Below are 23,373 nucleotides of genomic sequence, written 5' to 3'. Positions count from 1 at the left end.
GAGAAAGGAGAATCTTTTTAACAAATGGTCTAGGAACAATTGGTTAGCCATATGGATAAAAAATGAATGTTTATCTATAGCCTGCACCATATACAGAAATTAACTCAAAATGGATCATAGATCTAAATATAAAACCTAAAACTATAAAACTTCTAGAAGAACACATAGGAGAAAATCTTTGTGACTTTGGGTTAGGCAAAGATTTCTTAGCTTCAACACCAAAAGCATGATCCATAAAAGAACAAATGGATAAACTAGATTTCATCAAAATTTTAAATTTCTGCTCTTCAAAAGACACTATTAAGAGAATGAAAAGACCAGCCACAAAATGAGACAAAATATTTGCAAACTATATGTCTGATAAAACTTGAATCCAGAGTACTCATTAATAAGAAAACCAATAACCCTTTTTAAAACTGGGCAAAGGATTTGAACAAATGATCATCAAAGAAGATATACAAAGAGTAAATTAATACAAAAAATGCTCAATATCATTAGCCATCAGGGAAATTAAAACTGCAATAAGATGCCACAATCCACCTACTAGAAGGGCTACAGATAAGAGGACCAAGAGCATCAAGCGTTGATGGGGATATGGATCAATTCACACGTTGCTGGTGGGAATGTAAGACGGTACAACTGCTTTTGAAAACAGTTGCACAGTTTCTTAAAAAGTTAAACATATTCCTCCCAAGTGATCCAGCCATTTTTCTCCCCAAGAATAATGAGAAGCATATGTCCCCACAAAGACGTGTGCATAAGTGTCCATAGCAGTTTTATTTGTAATAGCCCAAAACAAGAAGCAACCCACACGTCCATCAACAGGGGAAGGGATATGCAAACTGTAACGTTTCCAAACAATGGGATTCTGTTCGGCTTTAAGTAGGAATGAAAGTCTGGTTCACAAAGCAACACAGATGAGTCTCAAAACATTGATGCTGAGTGACAGAATGATTCCACTTACGTAAGACTGTAGAAAATACAAACTAATCTACAGTGACAGAAAGCAGATCAGTGGTTGCCTGGAGACAAAGGCAGTGCAGAGAGTAGGAGGGAGGGACCCCAGAGGGGCGTGAGGAGTCTGGGGGAGGTGGGTGGCTGGACGTTCATCAGCTCAACTGTGGTGATGGTTCATAGGTGCACACGTAGGTCAAAACTTGTCAACTGGGCTTTAAGTCTGTGTAGTTTAATATATGTCAGCTTTACCTCTATAAGGTTGTTTTTAAAATTCAGGGTCATGGCATTGGTAAAATGGCATAATGAGGACATCCAAAAGCCTCTTATCCATGAAAGCGACGGGAACATCGGCAAAAGTGATCAGAATCAACTTTCTCAGACCTCTGGGAATTAACCAAAGACGTGCAGTGAGGAATGTTTATTCAAGAAAAGCAGCTGGATCTTGGTAAGAACAGTGAGCCCTGTGGCACTCCCATCCACCCTCCCCTCCCCGTCTCCACCGTTGCCTTGAAAACCAACAGGCTGGCAGCTGACAGAGGGGGCCGGATGGAGGGGGGGCCCCCTGATGTCCTACCCCCAGAGAAGCGTCGCTATCTGAAGACCACCCTTGCAAGGCTGTCTTCATCCGACTTGACCTGGAGCTCACCCAGCAGGAACAGCCATTTCCCCAAGGGCGTTTGTTTTGTTAAAAAAAAGCAGAAGCAAGTGGTAAGGATTCTGAGCTTTGAGTGCTGTGGCCTGGGTTCAATCCCTGGTCAGGGAACTGAGATCCCAAAAGCCCTGCAGCACGGCCAAAAAAGAAGAAAAAAAAAAAAAATCAGAGGCAATCATTTAACACTGCAGCTGCCCAAAGCACTGCATAACAGCAGGGGCCAAAAAAAAAAAAAAAAAAAAAAAAAAGACAAACAAACAAGCTTAAAAGGAGACACCGGGGAATGTGATGTCCGTGGGGAGATTTGGGACGCTCCCACATATTCCCAGGAGCCTGGAAGGCCACGCACATGCCCAGGGCTGTGCACCTGCTTGGTAAGGAGCTGAGGAGGCCCTGCACTCTCACCTCTGGCCAACCTTCAGGGAGGAAGTGAAGGCTAAAGCAGAGTTGCCAACTACCGGGCTGAGTGTTGGAGGTGCCCAGCACACACTCAGAGCCCCTCAGCAAAGACTGAGATGCACTGGCTCAGGGATTTAAGGGGGTCTCTATCCAGTCCTTAGCTGACCACCAAGGTAGCTGAGAAGACACTTCAGCAGCTACACAGGACAAAGAGTACAGACTTTATACAATTAACTCAGAAAATCACTAGCAACAGCAACCAAACTACAAATTCCAACAACAACAAACCTTGGGGAGGGGAAAGACTCTGATTTTCAGAGTTACCCCATTACGTTATCTTAAGTGCCCAGTTTTTAATTTTATTTATTTATTTTTGGCTGCATTGGGTCTTCGTTGCTACACACAGGCTTCCTCTAGTTGCAGCGAACAGGGGCTACTCTTGGCTGCAGTGCGCAGGCCTCTCACTGTGGCTGCTTCTCTTGTTGTGGAGCATGGGCTCTAGGCATGTGGGCTTCAATAGTCGTAGCCGGATCGCCGGCTCTAGAACACGGGCTTCATTAGTTGTGGCACTTGGGCTCAGTAGTTGTGGCTCAAGGGCTCTAGAGCACAGGCTCAGTAGTTGTGACGCATGGGCTTCGTTGCTCCGTGGCATGTGGGATCTTCCCGGACCAGGGTTCAAACCCATGTCCCCTGCATTGGCAGGCAGATTCTCAACCACTGCACCACCAGGGAAGTCCCAAATGTCCAGTTTTTTAAAAAATAGAGACATGCAAAGAAACAGGAAACTTTGTCCCATACACAGGGAAAAAAGCAGTCAATGGAAAGTGTCCCTGGAGCAGCCCAGACACTAGATTTACCAAAGACGTCAAATCAGCTGTTTTAAATATGTTCAAAGAACTGAAGGAAACCAAGTAAAAAAAACTAAAAGGAAGTAGGAGAACAATGTATACAATGTACAATAACACTCCCCTTATTCCTCACCAAATAAGGAATATCAACAAAGAGACATAAAAAGAACCAAATAGGAATTCTGGAGTTGAAAATACGATAATTGAAATAAAAAATTCACTGGGGGCTCACTAGCAGATTTGAGCAGCAGAAGAAAGAATCAGAAAACTTGAAGATAGGTCAACCTATCTAGTCTGAGGAACAGAACAACAGAGGAAAAAAGAAAGAAAAATGAACAGAGACACAGAGACCTGTAGGACACCACTAGGCACCCCAAAATGCACATAATAGGGCCCCAGAAATAGAGGAGAGAAAAGAGCAGAGAGAATATTTGGAAAAATGGTGGCCTAAAACTTCTCAAATTTGATGAAAAACATTAATTTACACATTGTAGAAGCCCAACAAACTCTAACTAAGATAAACTTAAAGAGATCCACACCTGGACACATCATAATTAAACTGCAAAAGTCAGACAAAGAGATCTTTTTTTTGGGGGGGGGGGGCCATCCCGTGGCACGCAGGATCTTAGTTCTCCGACCAGGAATCAAACCCATGCTCCCTGCAGTAGAAGCACAGAGTCTTACCCACTGGACTGCCTGGGAAGTCAAAGAGAGATCGTAAAAGGAGCAATAGAGAAGCAATGTGGCACATACGAGGGATCCTGAGTAAGATCGAAAGCTGATTTCTCGTCCTGAGTAAGATCGAAAGCTGATTTCTCGTCAGAAACCATGGAGACCATATTCAAAGTGCTGAAAGGTAAAGACGGTCAACGAAGAATTCTATGGACAGTAAAACTCCCCTGCAAGATGAAAGAGAAATTAAGACACATAAACAAAATAAATAACAAAATAAAGTGATAAAAATATAAATATTAAAAATTTATCAATATATTTTTAATTTTAACAAAATGAACAAAAGTAAATAAAATCCGAGAGAATCCATCACTAGTAAGCCTGTCCTACAAGAAACACTAAAGAGAGGGCTTTGGGCGGAAAAGAAAGGGCACTAGATGATAACCTGAACTGAAATGAAAAAGTAAAGAACATTGGGAAAGGTAAATATAAAAGACAATACAAATGTATTTTTCCATTTGTAACCTCAAACAGCTAAACACAGAGTTTCCATATGACCCGAAATTCCACTTCTAGGTACACACCTGAGAGAATGGAAACATACAACCACACAAAACCTTGTACAGGAATGTTCATTGCAATAGTATTCATAATAGTCAAAGGTGGAAACAACCCAAACGTCCATCAATGATGAAGGGGTAAATACAGTGTGGTCCATCCAGACAATGGGATATTACTCAGCCATGAGAAGGAATGCCCCAACATGCTACAGCTTGCAGGCGCTTTGACACTTATGCTCAGGGAAGGAAGCCAGACTCAGAAGATCCCACATGTGTGATTCCATGTGTAGGAAACGTCCAGAACAGGGAAACCCATAGAGACAACTAGCGAGCGGTGGCGGTGAGGCTGGCAGGAGAGGGGAAGGGGAAGGGGAAGGGATCGCTAGTGGGCACAGGGGTTTGGGTTTGGGGTCGTGGAAAAGTTCTGGAACTAGAGAGAGGTGACAGCGTCCCGCATACAGCAGCGTGCACGTACTAAATGGCGCTGAACGACACTTTTAAAGGATGAATTGCAAGGTCTGTGAATTACATCTCAATTTTTTAAAATTCTGCAAGAGATGATTCTTCTAAAAGATGGTAACTATGGTTAAAGGGGGCAGCATGCTAGTCCATGTCCACTGTGCTCCCGGGCCGCGGGTGGCGCTGTGCCCGCCTTCGGGGGAGCACACGCCCAGAGGCACGAGGGTCCCCGGAGCCGCTCTCCCGCTGTGGGTCTAAGGAGCAGCCTGGCCCTGTCTTGACGTGGATGCTCTCGTGCCGAGAGTGCCCTGGCATCTTGCTGCAGCAGCGGCAGTTTCTTCTGGCTTTGGCCGGCCTCCAGCGCCTCCCCTGCCTGTCACTCCGAGGCCTAATCTGGTTGCATCTGCCGTTGATTTCTAATTCGAGGGGTGCTATGTTTACTGTGTGGTGAGAGGCGCGTGTTTCTGCGGCAGATTCTAGGCGCCAACGCTCGGGGCCGGGGAGGCGGCTGGCCAGGTGTGCCCCGGCCCTCGGCTACTGTGTCTATGCCCGGGCAGCCTGACCTCGGTCCCAGGGCCTGGCATCAGGGGTTGAGGAGGGGCAGAGGCGGGAGGAGGGAGCCCGGCCAGGCTCCCACCACGGGGCAGAGGCGGCCTTGAACTGCCTTGAATCCAGGCTCCCAGCTGCTGCTCACGGGAAACTGGGCAAGAAGACACTGCAGATTCTCGCATTTAAAAATCATCTTTATGACTCGTAAATACTAGGGCCGCACGGCTCCCTGGTGCACCCATCCATCCAGAGGGCGTGTGGCTGGGGAGAACCAAGAGGGTTCTGGTTCTGTGACCCTTGCTCTCCCCTCCCAGGAGGCGCTCGGGCAGGCTGGGGGCACACAGACATCGGGATGGACAGACACGACTCCTGCTCGTTCCAACATCTCCCAGGCCCCCAAGTGCACCACCTTTCGTGCCGGGCTTGCTGAGACCCACCAGGACTCGCTGATCTGCCTGTCGAGCTCGGAGCCAGAGACCAAGGTCTGGGGTACAGAGCAGCGGCCGTGGGTCCTGACCCCCCAGCTCAGCACCAGCCAGAACCGCCAGCTCCTGCACGGGCGGCTGCTGGCTTCCGAGGCGTCCGCAGGAGGCCAGCCCTCTAGGCCCCCACCTCTAGGAGCCCCCGTCATGCTGTCAGCTGGATCTGGGGCCTCCCCCTCTGCAGAAACTGTGGGGCAGGGGTGGGAGCTCAGGAGACCTGGGTTCCGGGCTCGGCTCGGCCACGTGCTAGCTGCATCCCGGCAAGTCTTGTACCCTCTGCCGGGCCACGTGGACAGGATGACCTCAGAGGCACGACCGGCTCCGAGTGTCCCAGCCCTGACCCACTCGCTCTGGGCTTCCCACCGCCATCTCCAGTGCCAGCCACCTGGCAGAACTACCGAACCAGGCATCACGAGGTCCCCAAGCCCCGAAGCTTGTGCCGGCTTCCCCTCCTTAAGAGGCTGACTCAGAAAGATGGCTTCTAGAAAGAAGAGCCTGGAGCTGGGATGGTGAGTCCAGGTGCAGAGCCCGCAGGGCTGGCCACTCACGCACGAGCCCAGGACGAGTGGACGGCGCCCAGGGGTTGAACTCGGGCTCCGAGCTGTGGTCACAGGGTCTCTGGTCGCAGGAATGTCTGCAGCTCCAGGTTCCAGCTCACTCGGGGTTGGGCTGTCACAGGACCAACCAGCAGACATGAGCCCCCATCGCTCCACGGGATGGCACAGAAACGGGATCTGACAGGAAGTGGCCTCTTGGCTCCGGCTTCTTCCACTTGGAAAAACGCACTTAAGGTTCGTCTGTGTTGTGCGAAGACCAGCGTGTCCCTTCCCATCCTGCGAATGGTCGCACTGCGTGGACGTGCCACCATCTGCTTACCCACTCACCGGCCGGACACACCCGAGCTCTGTCCAGGTTTTGGTCCTTGCAAAGCAGCTGTGAGCACAAGCTCTCAGCTCACCTGGGCAGATACAGGGCCCCTCTGGCTGGAGAGGCTGCAGGGGGGCGCAGAGGGAGGGGTAGGGGGCAGCCGTGCCAGGAGCTTCTGAACAGCCCTGAACAAAGACACCCGGGCAGCTTCGAAGGGCACGGTCACCAGGACACTCCCGTTCAGCCTGCAGAGACAGCCCACCTTGGAAACAAGGCCCCTCACACACACCTGCTGAACTGAGACCCAGAGGGACAGGGAGGGAGGGGCCACAGCCCCCAGCACGTGGCAACAACAGTGGCGGCTCCTTGGGCCTTTCTGGTGCAACGTGGTCACCCTGCTTGTTCTCAGTCCCTGGAAGTCGGGAGATGAAGCACTGAGCCCTCCTCTGCAGAAGGGGGGCCAGGCCCTGAGTCCCCCTCTCTGACCTCCCGCCCTTTCCTCCTCCTGGGATGGCCTGAGCAGAGCTCCCAAGAGTGGGGTGCAGGTGGAATGTCCCATCACCCAACAGAGTGCTCAGGGGAGCCTGGAAGTGCCCCTGCAGACCAGGGAGACAGGGGAGCCCTGGGAAAGGCATGGGGGTTGCTCCGGGCAGAGGTCTGCTCCCGTTCCTGGTCTGCTGTCCCATGATGTGAGTACAGGTACGTACAGCCAATGAAGTCAAAACCTTCGTCTGTCCTATAGGCACGAGCCGTCACCAAGAAGCCTTTCCAGCAGGGGAAACCTCAGGATAGAGGCTCAGGATGTATGAGCACAGGACGTCCCTGTGGTCACGGCAACAGACAAACTTGCTGCCTTAAAACAACAGAAATTTGTTCTCTCACAGTTTTGAGGCCAGAATCCCAAAGTCGCGGTGTGAAAGGGTCCACACCGTCTTCCAAGGCTCCAGGGGAGGATCCTTCCTGCCTCTTTCAGCTTCTGGCGCCTGCCAGCACTCCAGGGCTTGTGGCCGCATCCCTCCACCCTTCAAGAGCGGCATCTCCGAATCTCGCTCCACCCCGACATCACGCGGCCTTCTCCTCCATGTGTCACCAAACCCCTGCCTCTCTCATATAAGGACGCTTGTGATGGCATTTAGGGACTGCCCAGATAATCCAGGATAGCCCCTTTATTTTAAAAGCCTTAATTCAACCACGTTTTGCCATATAAGGTAATATTCACAGATTCCAGAAATTAGAGAGTGCATATATCTCTGGGGGGGGGGGGCATTTTTTAGCCTAATACACAGGCTTTTCTATTTTCTAAATGGATTACTTCTGTTCTACAGGAAAGACAGAGATGCTTAAAACTTTTGTGATGAGACGTCTCACTGATCTTTTGTATGTTATGTTTTTCCAGGTAATTCTCTTGGGCATCTGAAGGAAGCAGCAGTCTGGCCTGCAGTGACGACCTGTCTGTTATTGCACCGCTAGAACTCCTGGTCTCGTGTCTGACCTCGATGGGGTCACCACGGCTGTTTTACTGCTGGATGTGATGTGGGCTAACGGTTCACGGTGGATTTTCATACTACCTTGAAGGGTGTCTCTCAATGCCTAATTTTCTAAGATTTTTTTTTTAAACAGGATTATATTATCAGAATAGGAAGTCGCCTTATTTGGGGAAGATCGCCAGAATGAGTCCTTCACTTGCATAAATGTGAAATGGACACCCACTGAGTGTTTCCTGGAGAAAACTGTAAAATCACCATCAGCTTGACTGCGGATGCTGTACGCCAGTGGGGCCTCACTACTGTCCTATATTTGGAGGACACACATCCGGAGGCCGGTCATCTCGTGAGGGGCAGCCCCTGCCGAGGTAGGTGGGGTGGGTCCTGGGGCGTGAGCGTCAGCCTGGAGGAAGATCACGTGGCCACGGAGCCCACGTGGGGACACCTGGAGGGGGCGAGGAGGTAGGGGCCGGGCCAAAGCGGGCGGTCCAGCTGGTCGGCCACAAGCCACCTTGACAGGACCGTACAGGTGGACTGTGCTGAGGCCGTATCTGAGCTTTTGGCCCTGCCTTTCCACAAAGAACTCGGAGAAGGATGGGTACACGTCCCCAGAACCAGGGCCCATGACGTCTGCTGTGGCCGTGCTGCACTCAGCCGCCCTCTTACCCCACTGCCCACAGGACTGGTGCCACATGAGCAGGCAGACGGAGGGCCCCCTGTTCCCCCTGCAGCACTGAAGAAAGCAGTTCGGGCTGCTCGGGGAGATTCGATTTCTTGGAAAACATCACAGCAGAGATCTGCTTCCTCTTGCAGAGTTTGCAAATATCACAGAATAATTGGAAATTACCCTTGCCTGGAAAAAATTTCACACAATCAACCCTCTAGCCAAGAACTTTTGGAGAAAGAAGGAAGGAGGGAAAGTCCAGGTCGTGTACATCCAAAGATCCTCAGGCCGGTGACGGAGCTCTGGTTTGATTTCGGTACAGCTTTGAAAACACCGGTGCCTCTGGGCCATGTTCCCCCAAGGTGGGAGCCATGCCTGGCCACCTTCCCAGCTCCTACGTGTGTCCTGGAGTCGAAGTGGGATGGGCCACGTTGCGTCACCAGCAGGCCCCAGATCTCACAACAGCCCCCTCTCGCACGCTCCCTGCCTGTGCGGATCAGCTGGGGAGTCTCTCTAGGGCCAGAGCCGGACAGAGCGGGACCCTGGTGGGCCACACAAGGGGCTGAATGCCTCTGCACAGAGGTGACGCGCTTTCCCTCGCCGGCCAAAGCAGGCTGGCGGCCACGCCAGAGCAGACAGGAAATGCCGTCCTGGAAGGAGGGATCGCCGGGTGTCTGTGACAGCCCTAATCACTCCCTGCGGAGACCTCTGGGACCCCCTGCCACCCCCAGAGCGGCGAGCGCAGCAGGGGGTCTGGACCCTGCCCACCAGGACCAGACAGAGTACAGGGGGCCGGGGCTGGGGGTGGCGTGGTTCTGGGATCAGAGCAGCTCAGTTTGAAAGAGCTGGACCACCAGCTGGAGGACTGTCCAGAGGGTCAGGGGGCCGTGGCGGACCCAGGAGAGAGGTGGGGTTCGAGGCTGGGTGGCACCTGGCGGGCAGAGGTGGGGTCTCAGGGAGCGCGCACCTCCCCCCCCCCCCCCCCCCCGCCGGTGGTCGCTTCCCACGCGAAGGATGCTTCTGACCGCTGAGCGGCAGGGGCCTGGTTGACTCAGGAGGAGCCCACGTGGCCAGGGCCAGCCCAGAACTGGAACCCGGCCCCCGGGGCTGCGCTCCCAACCCAATCCACCCTCCTTCATGAAAGTCCTCCATGATGACCTTCTGTGGGTGTCACGTGTGGGGAGTACATGCAACCAACACGCAGCTCTGCAGGTACCCGCCAATCACAGGGCCCGCTGCCAGCTGCAAAGTGTAACCGTGAATGAAAAAGAGAGAGAGAGTTGCCGAAATTCCAACAAGTCCATGGGAAGTTAATTTATCAACGTGCAATTTAGCTGCAGCTTTGCAGAAACACAGCTCAGAACTCACTGGACTGTTACTTCCTGGTTACGTTTCTTCAGTCACCCGAAAACTCCTCACGGCACCTCCCGGCCAGCACAGCGCCAGGCGCAGACCCCCCACCTCCAGGCTCCTGATGGGCACAAGGGCCACAGGCCAGGAGACAGGGCGTTGCCATTCGCCCCGGGGTCCCCCTCCTCCGACCACTGTCCTGGCCTCACCCCGCCCCCTGCACGGTGGGGCATCTTGAGGTCAGCCTGGACCGGAGCAACGGGGCTGCCCTCTCTGCCCGTCCTTTACCTCTCACTGTCCCCAGCTTCAAGGGCAAATGGAGACAAGCCCCCCACCGGGGGGGCAAGCACAGTGGCGCCTGTCAGAGGGCTTCCCCTGGGGCTGAGGTCAGCATCGCCTCTCATCAGCTGCCTCGGCACGGCCGAGCCTTGAAGCTGGCACTGGCCGGCAACCCAGAGACCCTCCCGGTCCACCAGCCTGCAGGGGCCCCCACAGTGAGTCCGTCAGTGGGTGTCGGGAAGCCCCAGGATGTGAAGACAGAATCAGAAAGCCACGCACAGTGAGGGTCGAGGGGACGGGGTCTCTGCCGTGCAGCTGGGGACGCGCACGAGCTCCCATCACCCGCCTGGATCACGCAGGAGAAAGTGGCTGGATGCTGCAGCATCCTCACACCCACATTCCAACATGTAAGGAAACTGGTTAAAATCCAACAATCCTGTACTTGTAACAATTTAAAAGAAAAGAGCATTTGGGGTGCTTGAAGTCAAGGGAACAACGAGGGTGTCCTCAGGGACTAAGTAACCCAGTCTGATGAGAATCCAGCTGAAGCGAGGAGGCAACTAACCCGGGACCTGTGCGCCAGGGAGCCGTCTCCTCCTGGGCGGGAGGGGGCCCTGCCCAGAGGCCAGGTGAGAGCCAGGTGAGGCGGGAGGATGGACTGAGAAGGTCCTTCTCAGATGTTAAACAATAAGAAGAAAGTGAGGAAGAGTTAAGGTTTCGTTTTTTAAAAATCTCTGCCCTATATTTTCTGTTGTTGGCTGTTCTGAAGCAGCATTCTCAAAATATGTTCCTCAGACACTGACCCTGTGAGAATTTCCATGAAAATGAAAACACCAATTAGTTTGAGAATCCTGCTGCCCCCCACCCCATCCCCAGAGGGTTAGGGTTCACATTAGCCCGTTAAAGGCACTGGTAAGTCCTGCTGTAGGGCCTGTGTTCAAACTTGCCTGGCTCTGCGTCCCCCAAACAATTTTGGCCAAAGAACCCCTTTTTCATGTAGTAGCTGATACCAACCCAGAACTCCTAAACCTGACCTTGGGTAAAGTTGCATCAGAGTAACAGCAAGGAGGGTGAGTCAGGCAGGATCTGGCCTCCCGATGACAGCTCCCTTCTGAGCGGAAGGACTTTGAAACCGGGTGATGCCTCTCGGCTCCTCTAGGCTCCAGGCTGGACGGCACCCTTTCTCCCAGTGGACAGCAGCGAACACCGAGCCTGGAAACAGAAGCAGGAGGGACAGAGGTGGGGAGTCACCCAAACAGCATGAAGTGCAGCTGCAGAAGGGCAGGGCCGGCGGTGGACGGACGGGCGGAGGGGACAGGACGCATGGCCCTGCCCCAGGCTGAGGGGGCCTGGAACACCACAGCATGGGGACCACGGGGACAGGCCAGCCTCCGCTGGGCTCCGTCCTGGGCTGGTAAACTCAGCCCGCCCCCCTGTGTGTGAACCCTCCCTTGCCTGGGCTGGGCTCACTGAGCTGCCCGACAGTGGGCATGGCTCTCCTGACAGAGGGGAGGGCTGCGGGCACCGACAGGGGTGGGCCGTGTGGACCCAGCCCGGGACAGGCCCACAGTCAGGACTCCCCCTCTCCACAGCCCGGCCCCTCCTCTGATCAGATGCTCGGCCTCTGCGACCCCCAAACACCCCTGCAGCCCAGAGATGCCAGCGGCCAGATGGGTGGGTGAGCAGCCAGTGCACCCCAAACCCAAGACTGCCAGTGCCCCTATTATGGGTTGAGCTGTGTCCCTAAAAGCATATGTTGAAGCCATGACCCCCAAGGCCTCAGAATGGGACTGCATTTGGAAACAGAGCCTTAAAGAGGTAATTAGGTTAAAGTGAGGTCGCTAGGGTGGCACCTACTCGGATAGGGACTGGTGTCCTTGGAAGAAGCGGAGACGACACACAGACACACATAGAGGGATGACCACCTGGGGACATGGGGAGGGGACGGCGTCCACGCGCCCAGGAGAGAGACCTCGGGAGGGACAGCCCTGCGACCCCTGGGCCTCAGACCTCCAGCCTCCAGGATTGGGAGAAAATAATTTCAGTCGTTTAAGCTGCCTGAGCTGACTAATCCACACAGCCTTGAACCCTAACTGGCAAGAGATAAAAAGAGCCAAGGGACCTGATCTTCATCAGAATAAACACGAAGGACCCCCTGAGTTGCTGTTTCTTGCACGACTTAGCCATTTGGGGTTTCTGCGGGGCGGGGAGGGGTGGGGGCCGTGGACCCTGCGCCCGCTATGCGGCCCCCGCACCCTCAGCTGCTCCCCCAGCCACGTGCTAGTCGCTCCCCCGTTCTGTCTTGGGCAAAGCAAACGCTTTCTCCGAGATGCACCTGGCTCGGTACAAAACGGCTCACCAGCCACTCGCCCTGTTGCAGGGGTGTCCCTACCCGGCAGGAGGAGAGGAGGTGGCTGTCACCTCACCAGGCTCCTCACCGTGGTGTCAGTGACGGTGTGGAGACCACAAGGCCCCTGGGAACATCGTAGCCGGGGGTTGGGGGGGGAGGGTGCTGGGGAGGCTTCAGGGCTGTGTGGTCCAGCCCTGGCAGATCAGGGAAACTGAGGCCGAGGGGGGACATCGCCTTTGGGGTGAGCTCACCCCTCCTGAACCCCATCCGCCCCTACAGCCCCCACCCCAGGGAAGCTGAGCAGCACTTAGCGGGGCAGCAGTGGGGCTGGCAGCCCCACATCCCAGAGCCTCAGCACCAGGTCAGGACCAGCCCTGGGCCAGCGAGTCCCTGCACCACCACCAGCCTGCAGGCCTGTGCAGGGCAGCTCCGCCCGGGGGACAGGGGAAGGTGTGCATGAGGGTGGTCAGGTGTCTCCCACAGCTGCCACCACTGCCCAGAGGGACACCTCTCATGCACTGGCCACGCCCACAGGGGGCTGTAGTAGGGGAGAGCCAGGTGCTAGACCGGCCAGGTCTCTGGAGCTCACAGCCCTGGCTTCGGGAAAGCAGGGCCGTCGACCTCAGAGCAGCTGTGTGGGAACTGCCCAGGGGCCTGGCCTCCGTTCAAGGTGTTGGGACACAGGTGGCGGACCCATCGGGCAGACACGGACTCTGCCAGGCCAGCCGACCCTCGGGCACACGTGGGCCTGAGAGCTGGGTTCAGCCTCCACGGCTGGGCAGCCCCACGGCCGACCCAAGAACAAGGCAGGGTAGCCCTCCGGGTGAAGGGTCCTGTCTGCAGACCCTCGGGGGAGTGGGTCCGGGGCAGCTGCCTCTTCTGAAATCCTCCGGAACAGACCTGGGTGAAGATGCACTGACAGCTAAGCCAGCTAAGGGAGCCACTCAACCGTTCTTTCTGGAAACGTCCAGATTCACAGGCAAACTCCTGCCCACGGGGTGTGTGCAGGGGAAGAGTGGGGTGACCCTAGAACGTGGGCCCGGGAGCCGGGGGAGCTGCCCCAAGAGCATGGGACCGTGGGGTGGGGGGCACCGCAGAGAGGTCCTGCTTGGAGTCCAGACAGCGTTACCCGCTGCCCAGGACTCACGTGGGTGGTCAGGGCTGGGCACCGCCCGGGGTGGGCAGGAGGCAGACACAGCCTCACCTGCGGGGGCTGCAGGGCCTATATCGGCACATGGAGCCGCGCTTCCTTCTGGTGCGCCGGCAGCACCCAGAGCGCCCGATGCTGGGGGCTTCCAGCAGCCAGGCGAGGCCAGGGCCCTGCTGCCCACCCAGAGCCGTGGCTTCTGTTGCCTTGGTCTGCCCCTCCTCCCCAGCTTCCAGGGCTTGGCTGGCCTCAGCCCCTCCCCTGCAGGCCCCAGGGGGACCATGGGTTCGGGGCACCGGGAGGGATGTGCCCAAGGCTGGCAGAGGCCGGCAGACCCACTGCTGCAATTCCCTGGTGTCCCCGCCCCAGGCAGGGAATGAGGGGCTCTGGTGTGTCCTGGGGAATCTCCCCACGCGCTCCAGACACAGCTGCTGAGCCAGGGGCCGCAGGACCAGGCCCGCAGGGGTTTTGTCTGTTTGTGGTCACACTGCTCACCCAGGGCTCACGGCACGTCCCTCGAGCAGATGATTCCGGGCGGGGAGGCAGGTGCAAGGGAGGACGCCCCAGCTTCCCGCTCGGAGGCAAGACGCACAGTTACAGCAGCACCTCGTCCAGAATCAAAGGTGTTTCTCCTGCAGGTGCCAGTGCTGAGCCTGTGAGGATGCCCTCACCGCAGCGAGCTCCCGAGCTCCTTCCCGGGTCTCAGAGGGGCCGACGGAGAGAACTCACCGCCAGCCCCTCTGCACTGGAGGCTGTGAACCTCGGCCTCCGACAGCCCAGCAGCTCCTGGCCTCACCCCACACCCCTGGAGCCCACAGTCCAGCCTCTCCGGGAGCACCACTGGGTGGGGGGCTTTCCCTCCCCTGCATCCCAGCCAAGGGGTCTCACACCCACATGCATGTGAGAATCACCCGGGAAGAGTGGCTGGGATCTGGATTTCTGTCCCCACCGCAGCCCTGAGGAATCTAGACCTCAGGGCTGGGGCAGCCCGCACGCACGCAGCTGGGAGCCTGAAATCCCCTCCTTCCCCGTGAGTGTGGACTCAGCAGACAGCGAGGGACCGACGCCCAGTGATCACCCGCCCCCAGGCACGGCAGCCCGTCGCTCACGCCCTCCCCTGCCCGGAGACCCTCTCAGAGACCTGGCCCTGGGAGTTCAGTGTGTGCAAAGCACCTCCGGGTTTGCAGGCCTGCCTGGCCCCTCGCTCACCCCGCCCCATCTCTGTGTGGAGGGCGGAGCCGACGGTGCCACCTGAGTCCCCTCTCGGGCGCTGTCCCCTGGCTGCTTCAACCTGCCGAGGGCTGCGGCCTCAGCAGATGGCCTGGAGCTGACGGGGGGGCGGTCTGTCAGACCAGTGGCTCACATGCAAAATGCGAAAAGATGCAATTCCAATAAGCAGAGAGTGCTGCGTGGGCACGGGCCTCCTCTTGGCTCTCCAGCAGGACTGAGGTTTAGAAGGAAAACTGTGGTTTTCTGAAGAATGTCCTATGTGAGTCCTACAGGGCTGAGGTCAGGACCCCCTGCCGCCTGCAGGACATCGTCTTCCTCCGAGCGCCCACCCGCCCTCCTCCCTGCAGGGCGGGGTCCAGGGAGGAGGCCACAGACCCACCTCTGAGGGCAAGGCCCCTCAGCCCGCATCAGGGCCTGGAGGGATGATGGAGATGGAGGCACCTCTAATGAGCTGGTCTGGGGAGCAGGTAGGTACCTGAGGCAGAGGCCGTGGCCTCTGGGCAGGGGGGGCTCCGTCCCCACCAGAGCCTCCAGGCCCCCGTGCTTCAGCAGCCCCGGCCCCGCCCAGAAGGCCCCAGGACACAGAAGCAGCGCCCCGTGAAGCCCTCTCTTCCCAACTGGCAGAGCCCCCATCCCTGCTGCTCTGGGCCTGGCTGTGGGGTTGCGCCCCCAGCGCCCAGACAGCAGCCCCAAGTCTGCAGGCTGCCATGTGCAGGCTCTGGCCGCCGTCCCGGGTGTGGCCACCAGCAGGTTCTTGTTTTCCTTCCTCTCCTGGGAGATGGGCTATTCCTGCTGCTTCCAGAAAGTGTGTTTGTTATCCGGTTCCTGGAAACACCGTCTGATTAAACAGGCTCCGTCCAGGCCTGCCAGTCAGAGGCTGTGTTGCCCATGGCCCACCATGAGGCTGAGGGAGGTCTGCCCTCCAGGCTGGGACCAGGCTCTAAATGGGGGGATCCCCCCTCAGAGCAGATAACGGCGTGGCTCCTCGGGCATCAGCTGGCTGCAGAATCTTCCTCTGCAGGCCATCACCTCCCAAGCACATGGACGCCTGGGCCCAGGAGTTCAAGTTCAAGAACAAGCACGTGCACAGGCACACGGGCATGCACACATGCAAGGTGCACACACGTGAGCCCACACACACGTGAACACACCATGCACCCATGTTTGGACACACACACATACAAATAAACATATGCACGGGTGCACACAGACACACACATGGAGGCCCCAGTCTCAGCACCAGGGTGCTGTTGTAGGGATACTGGCTTAACACCTAATAAATAATTGAGCAGAAATGTAAATCATTAATAAAGTCTCATAAACAAAAGTCAAGTGGGAATTCTGTTTACAACATGCAGGAATGCAGAATTACTGACAAAACGCCTCCTCCAGCACCCAGCGCCCCCGGGACGGACAGCTGTCCCCGATCAAGCCCTTCCTCTCCCCAGATGCCGAGCCTTCACACCCCAAAGCCCGCAGCCTTGGGGACACACGCCAAGACCAGGCCCCTGCACTCGGGCAGACAGGGACACTTAGGGAGGGGCCGGGTTTCCCCTGGGTCAGTCACTGGCCGGCCAAGGCTCCCGCCAGATGGTGCCTCAGGACCCCCAAGACTCTTCATCTAAGGCTGGGAAACCGCGTCCCAGCCCCGAGGTACTCTGGAGGCAGGGCGGTGGGGAGAGTCCAGTGCTCGGGCCTCATGACAACACGCCGCCTCACACCTCTTCAAAGGACATGGCCAACAGGGGCTGCACGCTTCACTCAATGCGCTTGGGTCCTGTTGCCCGTTGGCGTCCAGTGGAGGCTGATGATTGGGTTTTGTAACCTAAGTAGTAGCTGCCAGGGGTGGGGATTTGACACACTCACAGGGGCTGAGACAGGTGTGATGGATGGGACACATGTGGGGGACAGGACAGGTGTGAGGGAGGGGACACGTGTGAGGGACAAGACAGGTGTGGGGGATGGAACAGGTGTGAGGGATGGAAAAGGTGTGAGGGATGGAACAGGTGTGAGGGATGGAACAGGTGGGGGGACGGGACAGGTGTGGGTGGGACAATTGGGGGGACGGGACAGGAGGGGGTGGGACAGGTGCAGGATGACACAGGTGGGGGTGGGACAGGTGTGGTGGGACAGGTGTCCCTCCTGTCCTCTGGCCCCTGGCCAGCTCCCTCCCATCTCCTCCTTCCTGCCACAAGCCCACTGAGGGGCCCAGCCTGTTCAGGGCGTCATCCTCACGTGCGACCCCAGGCCCCTGTGCTTGCTGATGTCCCCTGGGGCTTCATCCTGGCCTCAAGCATCATGCTCCCCCCACCTTCCCCTGCCCTTTCCAGCACCTCTCCTGGGACCCAAGGAAGTTTTCCTGGAGCCCAGCCCTGCCCGGAGGGTCCAGAATCCAGGCAGGCTCTGCACCCCCTCCCCTCCTGCCCTCCCGACCCCCAAACCTGTCCCATCCCTCACCTGTCCCGTCCCCTCACCTGTCCCGTCCCCCACCTGTCCCGTCCCCACACCTGTCCCGTCCCCCACCTGTCCCGTCCCCACACCTGTCCCGTCCCCACACCTGTCCCGTCCCCCGCCTGTCCCGTCCCCCACCTGTCCCGTCCCCCACCTGTCCCATCCCCCACGTCCCGTCCCCCACCTGTCCCGTCCCCCACCTGTCCCGTCCCCACACCTGTCCCGTCCCACACCTGTCCCCCCCACACAGGTGGGACAGGTTTGGGGGTCGGGAGGGCAGGAGGGGAGGGGGTGCAGAGCCTGCCTGGATTCTGGACCCTCCGGGCAGGGCTGGGCTCCAGGAAAACTTCCTTGGGTCCCAGGAGAGGTGCTGGAAAGGGCAGGGGAAGGTGGGGGGAGCATGATGCTTGAGGCCAGGATGACGTCCCAGGGGACATCAGCAAGCACAGGGGCCTGGGGTCACGCGTGAGGGTGACACCCTCAACAGGCTGGGCCCCTCAGTGGGCTTGTGGCAGGAAGGAGATGGGAAGGGGCTAGCCAGGGGCCAGAGGGCTTGGGGCCGACAGGAGCAGGGTCCTGTGCGAACCGTCGGACGGGGCCTGGCAGGGCTGGGGCGTGCGGAGCCTGCAGGGCAGCAGGCTCGGGGGAGGGGCAGGTCGGCCTCCGCTGCCTGGGGTGGAGCGTCGGCTGTGGTGGGACGGGGTGGGAGATCTGATCGCCCAAGCAGAACCCCGGTGTATAAGTTACCTGTCACTGCCTCACAAATTACCCCAAACGCAGCGGCTTCACTCGGCCAGCTCGCCGGGTCTCCGCGGTTTCTGGCTGCACCCTCGGGCTGCACCGCCCGAAGGTTGGAAGCCGGAGGGTCCATTTCCAGGAGAGACATTGGCTGCAGCCTCATGGTGCGCCTGCCCGGGGCTGCCCATCTCCTCCCGTCGTGCGGGGGCCGCGCGGCCTACCAGACCCCGGGCGTGGACAGGGCTGCGTGGCTGTCAGTCCTGAGGACTTCCGTGCTGCGGGGCCACGCCAGCAGGCTCTGGTGAGCTGGTACCCGGGCCTCAGCCTCCACTCGGTGCACGAGGGGCCCCAGCCTCCCTGAGCCTCGGCACCCTCCCCCGTCACACAGGACAGCAGTGGCACCTACATCGTGGGGTTGGCAGGACTCCAGGAGACAACGTGTGGACGACACTCAGCCCAGAGCTGGCCGCCACTGAGGGTGGAGAATGCCCTGATGCCACTGAGGGTGGAGAATGCCCTGATGCCTCTTGTATTAACACCCATCGGCCGCGGCTCCAGGGACTGGCTGTGGAAAACGCTCGACGGTAGTTCGTCCCCTTTCAGCCACGGTGAGCGGGGGCGCCGCGGTGGCCTTTGGGCTTGGGGGCTGCGGAGTCTAACGGCAGCCGAAGTGCTCGCGAGGGCTCAAGTGTGACACCCCCAGGCTGAGGTCTCATTTTTCAGGATGCGCAAAGGGCCAACCAAACCAAAATATTATTACAAGGCTAAGTCCTGTTTTACAGCTGCCTTTAATATATGACCGTCTTGTTTTAGTTTCGTCCAAACAACTTTCCCTTCGCCCCGAGCAGCTGCGTGTCTTTCTGCTCGCAGCTCCGGAGCCAGGCGGAAGCAAAGGGCAGCGCTGTGACAGGAGCCACAGCAGGGACACGGGGTCCCTCGGCCGAGGTGTCGCACCACGACGCTCCAGGGCTCCAGAGAGACCCCTGCTTTCTCTGGAAGGGGGGTGGGGGGGATCAGCCAAGCGAGTTCGGTTCTGGGGGTCGGGGGGGAGGAGAGTGGTGCCTGGTTTCCTTCAGGACTGGGGGCCCTCTGTTTGGGGGCTGCTGTGTTGCCATGGACACCTGACGTCTGTGGTCGGCTGTCCTGGGCAGGATGGGGAAGCGGGGCCCGGGACTCGCCCTGGCGTGGCTATGGCGGGACCTCTTGGGCACCAGCCCTGGGCTCAGGGCCCCGGCCCAGCGGGCCCTGGACAAGGTGCAAGTGGCCCTTCCCGGCCCTCAGGCCCCGCTGTGGCTCCTCAGGCCTCCAGACACCCGGACACTGGGGTCTCTGGCTCTCTTCCCAAAGCGCTGGGGGATCACTTGGCCGTGGGAAACGACCGACCCCTTTGGGGCCGCCAGGGCCCGTGACCCCTGCTCCATCCTGGGAGCCCGGCTCCCTGCGCCTTGGTCGAATATTTCTCCTTCATAGAAAGGGCAGGACAAGCCAAGAACCCGCACCCCACTGTCTACCCCCCGACCCCAGCATCTGGGAGAGCTCCCCGCCGACGCAGCGGTCCCAGGGGAAGTGAGGGGGGAGCCACTTTCCTGACAGCCGCCCCGAGGGGGACCCCCAGGTCATCCAGACGCCTCCACAAGCAACTCCCAGGGGACATTTAAGGCTTATTGATTCTATTGTTTCTCTGTTTGCCAAACCAGCCACTTCTTTTCTCTTTTTTCACGTATTCCTGCAGCTTTCTTGGGCTTCGGGCTTTGTCTTATTTTTCTTCTCCACAGTCTGGAATTGAATGCTTAGTTCATGTATTTTTTATTCTCTCTTGTGTATAATGAAAACACAGTGGAAAGTTCTCCACCGAGTGCATTTCTGGCCGCCTTCTAGAAGCTGCACTGGGGAGCGTCTTCTGTGCTAGGCTTTTCCAGACCTCCCGTCGGGCCACATGGCTTCCTCTGAGGCCCGAGTCACTCTGGAGAACATGTGCTTCTTTTCCAGGTTGTTACACTCACCTCACTGTGACTTAGAGATTAATTTCAGCTCCACTGAGTGTGTCAGAGAACTCGTCACGTGTCCAGCAGAGTTTATTGAGTGTCCCACGTCCCAGGCAGCTCCAGAGGGGAAATGAAAAGGAACAGCTGGCACCATGTCAGTGTGCAAACCACCACGGGAGACCCTTCTTTTGTTGTTATTCCCTGGAAGCACATCTGATTTGCTGTTTCTTTCCTGCAGAAAATTCTTATTTCTCAGTATTTCTGGCCGACTTGCTGATGGCAGCCTGCCCTGACCTCAGCACAGGCAGGGCGACTTGTTTCTACTCCTCGGTCTCCCGGGGGTGGGGGTGGGGGGACGGGAAGAAGACGTATCAGTCACAAGGCGCCGGTTCTGCTGCTGTGACACACACTCTCAGAAGTCAGCGGCTCCACGATCACGGTTCATCTCTCGCTGGCACAGCAAGTCCACCTGAGTCAGCGGTCTCTGCTCCATGTCGTCCTCACGCAGGACCGGGCTGGGGGACAGGCCACCGTCCGCAGCACTGCTGGTCACCACGCAGCCCGGCGCATGGGGCGCACGGGGCCCTGACTCTGGAAGCTGCCCCCAAAGTGGTGCGTGTTACGTGCACTCACTGTTGTGTCCAGATCAGGCTGGGGGCTGTGCCCGACCCCCGAGAAGCGGAGGGCGCAGGCCCATGGCAAGCCAGGGGAGGACCAGGCTCTGTGCTCGGCCTTGGGACTGGCCACAGGGGTCTCCACCACAGAGACAAGGACAGGAAGGGGGCGGGGCGCCTTACCTGCACCCCGGTCACTAGGAGCTGCTTCTGGACGGTCCGCAGAGGCAGGGTTTGAGGCCCCATCGTGCTGGGAGGAGGTGGTGATTGATTAGTAATGTCTGTCCCAGTGGGGGCGGGGCACGGGTGCCCGCTTTGCACTGGACGTGGAAACATTCCTTGCGAAGCAGGTTTTGTCACATGATGACAAGGAGACACCAGCAGGCTCCAGAGGCCAGGCAGGAGGGGTGGGCCCATCTGGTCAGGGACCTCAGGGGACCCCAGAGCAGGTGGAGGTCCCAGCCCAGCTATCTGCTCCTTCTGGGGTGTTGGGACCAGGACGCCAGCCGGACAACAGGACATCCGAGGGGCAGGCCAGGGTGCAGTCCTGCTGGAGCCAATGTGTCCTGTGCAGGATCCCACCCCAGGAGGAGTCCAGGGTGTGGGCTGGACGGGACGAGGACCAGGACAAAGCCTCGCCTGGGATTCCAAGGGGTCCTGCAGCGGAAGGGGCCTGGGGCCCGGCCTCCTCCCTCTGGGGGGCATGGGAGCAGGGTGGGGTCCAGCCTTGGGGTTGGAAATACCCCCTCCCCCCTCCAGCAGGAGGAAGCTCATGGACACCGTGGACCTTCCTGGGGACCTGAAGGAAAGTCTCCAGGAAAAGCTGCAGGCCCCTCATTTGTGAGCAGAGTGGACACAGCACGGCCAGGGACCCCTGAGCCAGGCTGTGACCCCAGGAATGCAAAGCCGTGCAGCACGTGGAAAACTAATCGCACCATCTGCCCCCGCAGCAGGAAAAGTAATAACAAAACACATGACTCTGAAAGGAGCCAAGAAGGAATTCAAGAAAACTCAGCATCTCCCCTCAGTAGAGGCGCTCAAGGGTCAGGAACCATAGGTGTCCTTCCTACTCTGAGAGGGCCGTGCTGGAGAGCAAACACCTGCCTTGTACCTGCAGACTTCGTTCCTAAAAGCACACTCGCATGCACATACATGTACGTATGCGTGCACACACGCAGGCATGAGCACACGTGTACACACAGGCGTGCATGCACACACGCTCACACTCACACATTCACCCCACGGCCGGCAGGTCGGCATCACAGGGCCTGACGCCCCACCCCGTCGGAGCCGGTGGTCTCTGGGTGCAGGAGTCGGGGTGGGGGCTGCCAGCCTAGCCCCACGGGAGCTGCCCTTTCCAGGGTGCTGCCTTTCTTCCTCGCTCTCCTTCGTTTAATCCCAGTCGTAATAATAACCCCAATCATTCTTGTTCGGGATTCGGGCTGCACGGCCCAGGGCTCCAGGACTCCCACTGGGCTGGTATAAGGGGATGAGGTTGTCCTGTCCTGAACGTGGGGCCCCCAGGCACCGGGAGGGTGGGGACATGGCGCTGGACGTGGCAGGGTGTCCAGACGGCATCACTCACCCAAGTCTCGCATCCACTTGTGGGCTTATTTTTTCCCATCTACACAGACCGAGGACCCAGGGCCTGAGTGACAGCCGGGACGCCCAGCCCCTGGCCCCAGCCGTCCTGTCCAGTGTGCGTGTGGCCCCCAGTCTTTACGGACAAACTCAATCATCTGCTGTAGATGCAACACAGGTGCCTGCTTTTAAACACGTTCTCCGCCAGAATAGGAGCAAACCCACCCCCCCAATTGTCAAGCACTGTTAGAGAAAAGAGGATTAAATTTTACATTGCACACTTACAATGTAGCTTACGTTCACATATTATCAAACAAAATTAAATATTTAAGAAGCAGCCCCTAAAAACCAAAGGAAGCAGGTGAAGCTGGCTGTGTATCCAGCTGACAGCAGTCAGACCGAGGAGGTGTCCCAAGTGACTTCAGAACCCAGTGAAGCGACTCCAGCAAACCACGGAGGAAACGGGACATTCGGGGGACCCGGGAGGCGGGACCCCCGAGGGATGACGGCTAATGACACTCAGACATGCGGCCCCAGAGCAGGGAGAGCTGAGGGGTGGGCAGGGATCCGCTGGGTCAAGTCTCTAAGCTTCTCCGGGAAGAGCCCGGAAACAGGGGCAGGTGGGCCCCGAAAGGACCTCTGACCTGGCTCTGGAAAAGGGGCCCCAGAGCCCACCCAGGGGACAGGAGGAGGCAGGTCCGCCCGGGGGGCAGCGGGCGGTCTCCACAGAAGGGGTGGCCTTGCAGGGGCTCGGGAGGCCAGCCCAGCAGGCAGACGTTCCTGTAGCCGGGCAGGAAAGCCCAATGGCACCGTCGCAGTGACCAGTGCCCAGAGGGCCTGTGGGTGAGCAGAGGCCTGGGCCACGGGCTGGGGTTGGGACAGGGCCTTTGGGAAGACAGCCGGGCTGCCGAGTGGGGCTGGGCAAGGACAGGGCAGTGCCCGGCTCTTCCCCAGGACATGGCCCCGGCCAGCAGCAGCAGGGGTGTCTGCAGGCCCCCATCAGAATGTCCCAGACCTGCCCCGTGTCCAAACCTGAACTCACCTCTCAGCGCAAA

Source organism: Hyperoodon ampullatus, assembly GCF_949752795.1.
Source record: "Hyperoodon ampullatus genome assembly, chromosome: 5".
Taxonomy (NCBI): domain Eukaryota; kingdom Metazoa; phylum Chordata; class Mammalia; order Artiodactyla; family Ziphiidae; genus Hyperoodon; species Hyperoodon ampullatus.
The sequence above is the reverse complement of the archived record's forward strand: the minus strand, read 5'-3'. Positions refer to the sequence as shown.